This window comes from Mustela putorius, unplaced genomic scaffold (genome assembly GCF_011764305.1).
Source record: "Mustela putorius furo isolate JIRA1106 unplaced genomic scaffold, ASM1176430v1.1 tig00000407_pilon_pilon_pilon, whole genome shotgun sequence".
NCBI classification, from domain to species: Eukaryota; Metazoa; Chordata; class Mammalia; order Carnivora; family Mustelidae; genus Mustela; species Mustela putorius.
In genome coordinates this window covers 22,913,533-22,921,982 of record NW_025421373.1, presented here as the reverse complement: position 1 = coordinate 22,921,982, position 8,450 = coordinate 22,913,533, and positions in this window count along the sequence as shown.

The following is an 8,450-nucleotide window of genomic DNA, read 5'->3' as shown; positions in this document are numbered from 1 at the left end:
ATCCGAGGGGCGGCGCGGGGGGACCCCAGGCCAGCGTCGCACAACTGCTTGGGCCCCGTGTTGCACTCCGCAGTGATCAGCTCGAGGTGACCGGTCAACCTGACTTCAAACAGGGTTCCCTCTGGAAGGTAACAGGTCCTTAATCTTGGTGGGGGGGGGGGGGGGGTAGGGGTCACGACCCCTTGGAGCCGCCAAAGAAAGCTGTGGATGTTTTTCCCGGGGAAATGCACATATGCACATACACGAGGCTGCATTCGACTGCATTCGTTTTCCTGAGTTGACTCTCCTGAGAAAGCTCTTTAAGAGGAAGTGTATGTGCGTCTTTGCGGGAACTTCTAGGGAATTTTTCACAATTCTCTCGGTGAACCCTTTTAGCTCCCCAAACCTGCCCTTTATTTTAATGAGAAGTTTGAAACAGACACAGAAGCGGAGTGTGTAGTGAACCACTAAGATAGCCATCACCCAGCTCCAACCGTTAGCAAGATTTCCTAAGTTATTTCATCACTCCCCTCCCTTTTTTGCTACAGTATTTTAAAACAAATCCCCAACATCATCTCATTTTACCCCTACATACTTCAGCATGCATCTCTAAAACACACGGACGCTTCCTTACATAATATGCCATTAACACATCTAACAAAATTTACACGAATTCTTGAGTATTATCTAACACTCCGTTCATAGGCCAAATACTCCAGATGATTCAAACATGTCTTTGTAACAGTTGCATTGGGTGAATCAGGATCTAAACGCCCTGATTCATTTATCATAGCTGGGGCCCACTGGTATTTTAAGTGAGTCTTGAATCCCCTTACCCTGTTAAAGACTGGTAAACATTTCCTAGCTATCCAAGGGGATGTGCCTAAAACAGGTGAGGAGCTGGGAGTGTGTAGCAAGGTTGAGAGATCTGGGGAAGGATTCGTGAAGGACAAGACTCTGGGTCAAGAAGTCTTGGGGTGCTGGGTTTCTTTTCCCCAGTGGGGGGGGGTTCAGTGTCCATAAGCTGCACAGAGCCCCCCATTTTGTTTGATCCTCCAACATTTCCTGAGGACACCCTAAATGTGCAGGGACATGAGGCCCCCCAAAGGTGGGCAGAATCAGGGTCTTATCTATTTGACCTGTCCCTTCCCCAGATCACTGCATGGGATAGGGCAGGTCGGCATCAGTTCAAGACTAGACAGATGTGTTAGGATCTGGATACAATTTACAGGGTCCAGTGCAAAATAACAGTGTGAGGTCCCTTGTTCAAAAAGTATTAAGAAATTCAAGATGGTGACAGGAGAGAATTCAACCATGTAAGGGGCCCTTCTAAACACGGGACCCTGTGTGACTGTACAGGTGACACCTCCCCACCCCCACCCCAGGAAGCTGGCCCTGGCCAGTTTCTTGCACTTCTGGGTTCTGATGGTATGGTACTCTAACAGAATGGGGGCAGTAAAGACAGGGCTCCCCTTCGGGCTCATGTACAGATGGAAGCATTGAGGCCCAGAAAGGAAATGGACCATGCCCAAGTTTATGCAGGAAAATGAAGGCTGGCTGGGGTGGGGGAGGGGCTGCTGCCTGGGTTGTCACTCACATGGAGGTGCACGGGGCTGCCTCTGCAGGAAAGTCTCCCTTTCCCAGGTTGAAAAGGGGACATGTTAGTGAGATTTCCTCAGAAATCATCTGGAGTGAGGGCTCCGCAGAGGACTGACCTTTTTGAAGGGTCAGTAAAAAATGGGAAGTACACAGAGAAGGGAGAAGAGGCCCAGGAGGACTGGGTTCTCTCTTTGAGTTGAGTTCTCTCAACTCTCTCTCTCTCTCTGAGTTGAGTTCTCTGAGTTCTCTTCCTGCTCAGACCAGGAAGAGAAAAATCTGGACTGAAGGACTGAGCTTGGGGAGGGCTGCAGGGCACACCTGGGACCTCCCAGAGAAAGCTGTAGGCACAGACATAGATTTCAACCCCTCCATAATAAAGTGTTCCCTAAAAGGCCATCCAGCACGAAATAGGCTGTCAAGAAATAGAGAGTGAGCTGATTGTCACAGGAAGTATGCAAGTGATTGCTGGAGGGCTCTGGTCTAGGATGCTACAGAAATCGTGCCTATCTGGGGGGTGAGGGATTGGTGCTTTTTAGGTGCCTTTTAAAAGCACAAAGGTTGGGAGTAGGTATAGGAATTCTTTTGTTTGCGTGTTCATTCATTTGAGGCATATTAACACTCCTCCTTTGTGTTGACATTGTGTTTGATAGTGGGTGAGGCCTGGCCCTTGGGGTTTTCACAGTGGGGGGGGCAGGGCAGGGAGAAGCATGCATGAATCAAATAATCACAAACAAAGGTAAAATGACATCTTGGTAAGGGTCCCAAGAATGGGGATGTTTGACCCAAAGGCAGGAGACATGGAAGTCTTGCAAGAGGAAGTGACATAGGAGTCAGGGTCCCTTGGAATAGGGAAGGGCATTTCAGGCAGAGCGACAGTGTCAACAGAGGTGCTGAGGCCCAAGGAGACACCTGGTCTGTAGAACCGGACCTGGAGCGCAGTGATGGGAGGCAGGAGATCAGTCTGATGAGGGCAGAGCAAGGCCTGGGGAAAGGCCTGTTGAGAGGTGTGGGAAGGCTTTCTTGAGAGCTTTGAGTGGTGGAGATGGGAGCTGAAAGACGGTGGAGAATGAGCCAGAGGACAGGCGGGGAGCTCTAGAGCAGCGGCGAAGCTGTGGACAGGTCCAGGAATGATAGAAGATGGTGCCCAGGATTGGATGGTGGCTGGGAGATGGGGGAGGGCCTGGGGGAGCCATGCCAGCTTCTCCCTAATCCCCTCAGTGTTGTCCTCCCCCAGGATAGGGGCTGGGACAGGCCTCCCTCTCCACAGACAGGTGCTGGGGTAAACCTCTATTTCCCCCCTGCCCTAGGCCTGCTCTTTCTTGTGCCCTGTTGTTGGGGAGGGTGAGGCAAATTCACCTCATTGCTGGTTGAGGAAGCACAGAGAGGTTCAGGGATCTAGGCAAGGGCACAGAGGGACAGTGCTGGGTACAGAAGCTGGATCTCCTGATGCCAACAGCCTTTCTTGGTGCCTAACCAGAGTGCCCAAGGGGTCCTCAACCCAGCCCTGCTAAGCCTCCAAACCCACCCCTGGTCCACCTAGAGTAGGAGAGCAGGGATAGGAGACTTCACAGCATCCCATTCACGGAAGACACTTGGAGAGCCAACTTACTCATTCTACAGATGGGGTAACTGAGGCCTGGAAGCCTAAGGGAGAAGGGATTTTTGCCAAGTCCCACAGCAGGACAGTGCTTTCGTGGAAAACCTCGGTCTTCTGACTGCCAGCTCAGTGCCCCTTCATCCCACCTCTCTGAGAATGCAGGGTTTGGCCCTCCGCCTGGTGCCCGAGTGACAATGATAACAATAGCACTACTACCAAGGGAGAGAGAGAGAGAGAAAGAGAGAGAGAGCACACGTTCACTAAGTGCTGGGAGCAGGGCCAAGACATTTGCGCGTATTCTTTCCCGTAGGGTGAGCTAAGGTCCTGTTATCCCCATCTTGCCAATGAAGCAGCTGGAGCTCAGAAAAGTGAAGTCACCCACCTGAGGCCACAGAGCAGGAGAGTGGCCTGTCTGGAAGTTTTTCTTTCTTCTCCAGCCAAGCCAGCCTGGGAAGATAGTGCACCCGTGTGAGTGTCTCTCTCCTAAACCTGGGATTTTGCTTATACAAATATCTGCTTCCTCTTCCTTCTCTGGCTCATGCAAAAGAGCCTCAGCTCTTCTCCCCTTAGCCTCACCTTTAGATGGACGCCCCCCAGCAACCAGAGACCCTAGACAGCCCTGATATGACACCCCAGCTCCCCCCTCCCTAGGACACTGCAACTTTGTTCAGAAGTCCCGGGCTGGGCATTGGGGATGGCTAGTCTGCTTCACCTTAGCCTCAGACTTGCTATGTGACCTTGAGCACTTTCCCACCTGGGTCTCAGTGTCCCCGTATCCCCACTGGGATGTGTCGGACAGTGGCCCAGCATGGTACTGGGACTGTGTGTATGGAGAAGCTTCCGTCCATGTCACAGCCTCCCTCTTCCTCTGACTGCCTCTTATCTCCAGGAGAGGCTGTTAATTGGACCCTCCTTCCCTCTGGCTCCTGTGGTGGCCCCTCTCTCCTCGGGCCTGACCACGGCCTCCTGGGGTGGAGTGCAGAGGCACAGTCTCATAAAGATCTTGGTGATAACTTAGTTTTTAAACAGGTTTATGGCCCTGAAAGAGGAAAGATCCTGGGCTGAGCTTTCTGCTGGAAATAGTTTGCTTAAGAGAAGCTGGTGGGCTAACTTTCAGCCTACCCAGGTCCCAGCCCAAGGGCTTTGACTCACTCTGTGACCTTGGGCCAGGAACGCTCCCTGGCTGAGTGCTTTCTGGGCTGGAAGAGGGGCTGGTAATTCCTGCCCTTCCCACCTCCAGGGGGCAGACGGGAGGCTTACAGGTGGGTGCTGGGGCTCCTGTGGAGGTGTCCTTTTCTTCTGGACCCCTCCATCACCTTTCCTCTCACCCTCCAGAGGCTGGGGCGCCACCTGCTGGGACTGCAGGGTACTGCCAGAGGGCTCGCGGGCTGCTGTCAGTCGTGACCCCTGGACAGACTTGTGGGTTCTCTTCCTGCTCCCTGTGGAGGAGGGAGGCAGTCCCCCAGTACATAGCCGCTGAGGGTTCAGAAGGGATGCTAGAATCAAAGGCATAGGGGTAGAGTGCCGAAGAATCACTGTGTCTGACCCATTGTTCAGAGGAGACACAGTAGAGCCAGGGAAGGAAAGGAATGTCACAAGGACTGGGGCCCAGAAGTCCCAGCTCCCTGGCCGGGGCACTCCTGCAGCCTCTCAGAAGGACCTAGTGCTGTGGGGAGGGCAGTCAGTCCAAGGTCGACCATGATAGCCTCCATGCTAGTCCCCCACCTCACTTGTGTTAGCCCATCCTCCGGAGTGCACCACAGAGACTTGGTCTTATCTGTCACTGTTTAAGATCAGGCATGGACCTTCCTGACCTTCAGGATAAAGCCAGGCTCCTCTTGGGGCCACAAGGCCCTGAGACCTAGCCTCTTGGCTTCCTCTCCAGCCTATAACCCTGAATGTCTCCTTTCTGCACCTCACCACTCTTTTCCTTCTGCTCAAACACACCAAGCTCCTTTTGGCTTCCAAGTTTTTGCATATGCTGTTCCCTCTGCCTAGAACACTGTTCCCACCTTCGTGCTGTGTCTTAACCTCAGGTCTCAGTTGATATATTTCTTCCCCAGAGAGGCCTTAATTGACCTAAACAAGAACCTCCAACTGCCCTACCATTATTCTTCATCTCTTCACACTAAACACAATTTGATATTATTAATTTGTGCTTTCCTTTGGTGTTCGTGAGATCCATGAGGGTGGGGCACACAGCAGGTGCTCAATTAATTTCCATTGCGTGGATAAGTGGCAAGAGGGACAGCATGGCCTGTGAGTCAGAGATCCCATTCCAGACTTGCTGTGTGCCTTCATGCAGGTTTGAGCCTTCTCTGGGACCCAGCATGTCCAGTGTTGGGGAGATAGGTGGCCTCTGATGGCCCCACTGTTTTGAGGATCCTTGAGCATCTGGGTGCCAGAGCACACCCTTGATTTCTAGGGTACTGAGCCTGAGGTCAGTGGGATGCTGAGAGAGGCCAAGCCAGGCAGGGCCTCAAAGCCCTATCTCCTGGGACCTTGGCAGACTTTAGTGGCTATAGTTTGGCCTAGTAAGAACAGTCCTAGAAATCTAGGGGAGGAATGTGGCCCAAAGTCCACCCCCCCCCCTTGGTTTGTCTGTGCAACCGGACAGCTAGCATGCTGAGTGTCCAGGGTGGGAAGGGGCAATTCCCACTGTGTACCTGTTCTGCCTCCTTAGCTGCAGGTACAAGGTAACACCTGCTCAGAGTATGCAGGGTGGAAGGACACTGGGCTAGACGTCAGGATCCTTGCATCCCAGGACCTCTCTCTCTCTGCTAAGTTTGGGAAGTCTTCTCCACTCTCTGGGCCTCAGTTTCCATGCCTGTCCTATGGGCACACTCTTAGGACTCTTCCCGCCCAGATATCCAGGATGACAGTGCTGATGCCTGGGACATGTGTGCTGCTTCCTTGCCCCAGGCCTGGAGAGCCTGGGAGGGGGGCAGTGCTGGGAGCGTGGGAGAGCCAGATGTGGTGGCTGCTGGCCCTGCCTGAGTGAGAGCTGAGCTGGCCTACTGGGAATTCTCCCACTCAGGAGCCCTTTCCGGGCCCCCCTCCCCCTGCCCCACTGAGAGCTGCGGCTTCCGGCTCTGACAAGCGTGGGTGGGGGTCTGGGAGGTGGGGGTTCAGTTCAGCCTGATTCCCTCCTTCAGGGAAGAGCAGTTCCGTTCTGGGACGGGAACATGACGAAGCCTTGCTCAGTCACTCTCCAGCGCGGGCTGCCATCATCTGGGCTGTAAGATGAGCATTTGGATGGGCTCCCCTGAAGCCCGGATGGTGGACTTCTGTGACAGTGGCTCCTGGAGACGCCTGAGAATTGTCACCTTCGGTGGGGCCCCCTTGCTCTGCTCCAGTCCTTGCATAAAACACCAGGTGTGTCACTTATGTGGACCTCTCAACCACTCTGCAAGGGAGACACATGCATCCCCACTTTACAGCTGAAAACACTGAGGCTCCTAGAGCTCAGGTAGTGTCATTTATCCAGGCCACGCAGCTAGGAAGTGGAGGAGCTGGGCTGGAACTTCCAATGTCAGAGCTCAGGCTCTTGACCTGCCTCCATGCAGTGGGGAGGAGGGGTGCTGAACCCCAAGGTCCAGAGCTCCCTTCTCCCTCTAGACCCCATTCGCTCCACCTCAGGCAGGATGCTCTGTTCACCCACTGTGAGCCCAGCTTTTCCAAGTCAGCATTGTCCCAGGCTGGACCAGGCTCCCTGCATCTTGGCAGTGCCTGCCCTGTCCACGGTGGGGCTGGGGGCCATATGGATCCCCCACCCCCCAAGCTTGATGGTACCGCACTGCCCTCTGTGCACAGAGGAAACCGAAGCCCAGAGAAGGAAGAGCTCAGCTCAGGGGCACACAGCGATGGGCTGCAGCTGGAAAGAGGGAAACTCCGTATGTCGGTAATACTTCCAGACACTGTACTGAGTCCTTTAAGTGTGGTACAAATTGCAGTAGTCTTTCAAATCATCCCTCAAACCATCTCCATTTACCAGAGGATGAAATTAAGGCTTGGAAGTCTCAGTGACTTGCCCAAGGTCATGCAGCTTGGCCTTGCAGAAGCTGGAATTTGAACCCAGCTCTGTTTCTGGCTCTGGACTCTGCCCTTTCCATCATGACCGCCCCCCCTGCGTCATCTGTCCAGCTCTTGGTGCGTTCCCTGTGGTGTTCCGTGGGGCTCTGCATCCCCCAGCCCCATCTCAGCTGAGAGGAGGCTTAGCAGCCCTGGTGCCTGCCAAGGGTTAATGGTGGTAGGGGCTAAGTGATTCCAGATGGGCCAGCCGGACGGCTGGGCTGGCCGGAAACCGGCCGCCGCCAGCTTCCCGGGGGAGCCGCCACCAGCCACCCCCTCCCCTCTGTGCTGCATCTCTGGCCCCCAGCTGTCCCCTTGCCCTGGGGCCCACCAGCCTCCTCTCTCTAGCCAGAACCCAACTCTAAGCCACTTGTAAACAAAGCATCCCAAGGGCCTCCCAGCACAGTGGGTTCAACCCTGTTAGGTACAGATGGGAAACTGAGGCTCAGAGAGGAGAAGATATCTATCCAAAGCTACACAGCAACTCCACAGCTGGGTCTCCTCACTCCCAGACTTGTTTGGGGGTTGGGAGTTAGGCGTATGAAATGCCTCCTTGATCCCCCACCCCCTACCACCCCTGGAGCTGTTCTGGTCCTAGCCGTTGGGTCAAGGCTCTGGAAGCGAATGGCCAAGGCAAATGCTAAGAGTTGCAAAGACTCATACAGTCTTCGGGCGTAAGAAATATTAGCGTAGGCTTGACCCTGTGGTCTTTGGAGTCCCCCTACTCCCCCCATGACCCCACTGCTACCACACTGGTCTGGGACCCCTCTCAATCCCCACTCAGATAAGACCAAGAAGGGACCTCAAGATGGATGTGCTGTTGTGATGGCATAAAATCCCAGCTCAGGCAAACACTCCTGCTCATGAACTGGGGCCCAAGGTGAGGCCCAGGAGAAGAAGGGAGTAGACAGAGGTGCACTAGGTAGGACAGAAGGAGCCCTGGGTAGAGTCAGGCTCTACTTGTGTGACCTGGGATACCTTTCTTTCCCTCTCTGGGACTCAGTTTCCCCATGTATACAGTGTCAGGGCAAAAGGCAATTTGCCTCAACTCTCTAAACCCTTTTAAAATGATGCCCTTGGGCATCTAAGGGCCAGGAGTCTATGACCAGAGATGTCTTCTGGTCTGAGGAAATGAGGGCGGACTAATTGGGTGGGACAAGAGGTCCAACCAGGTTTTGGAGGGGCTTCAGCAGACCTTAGCAGG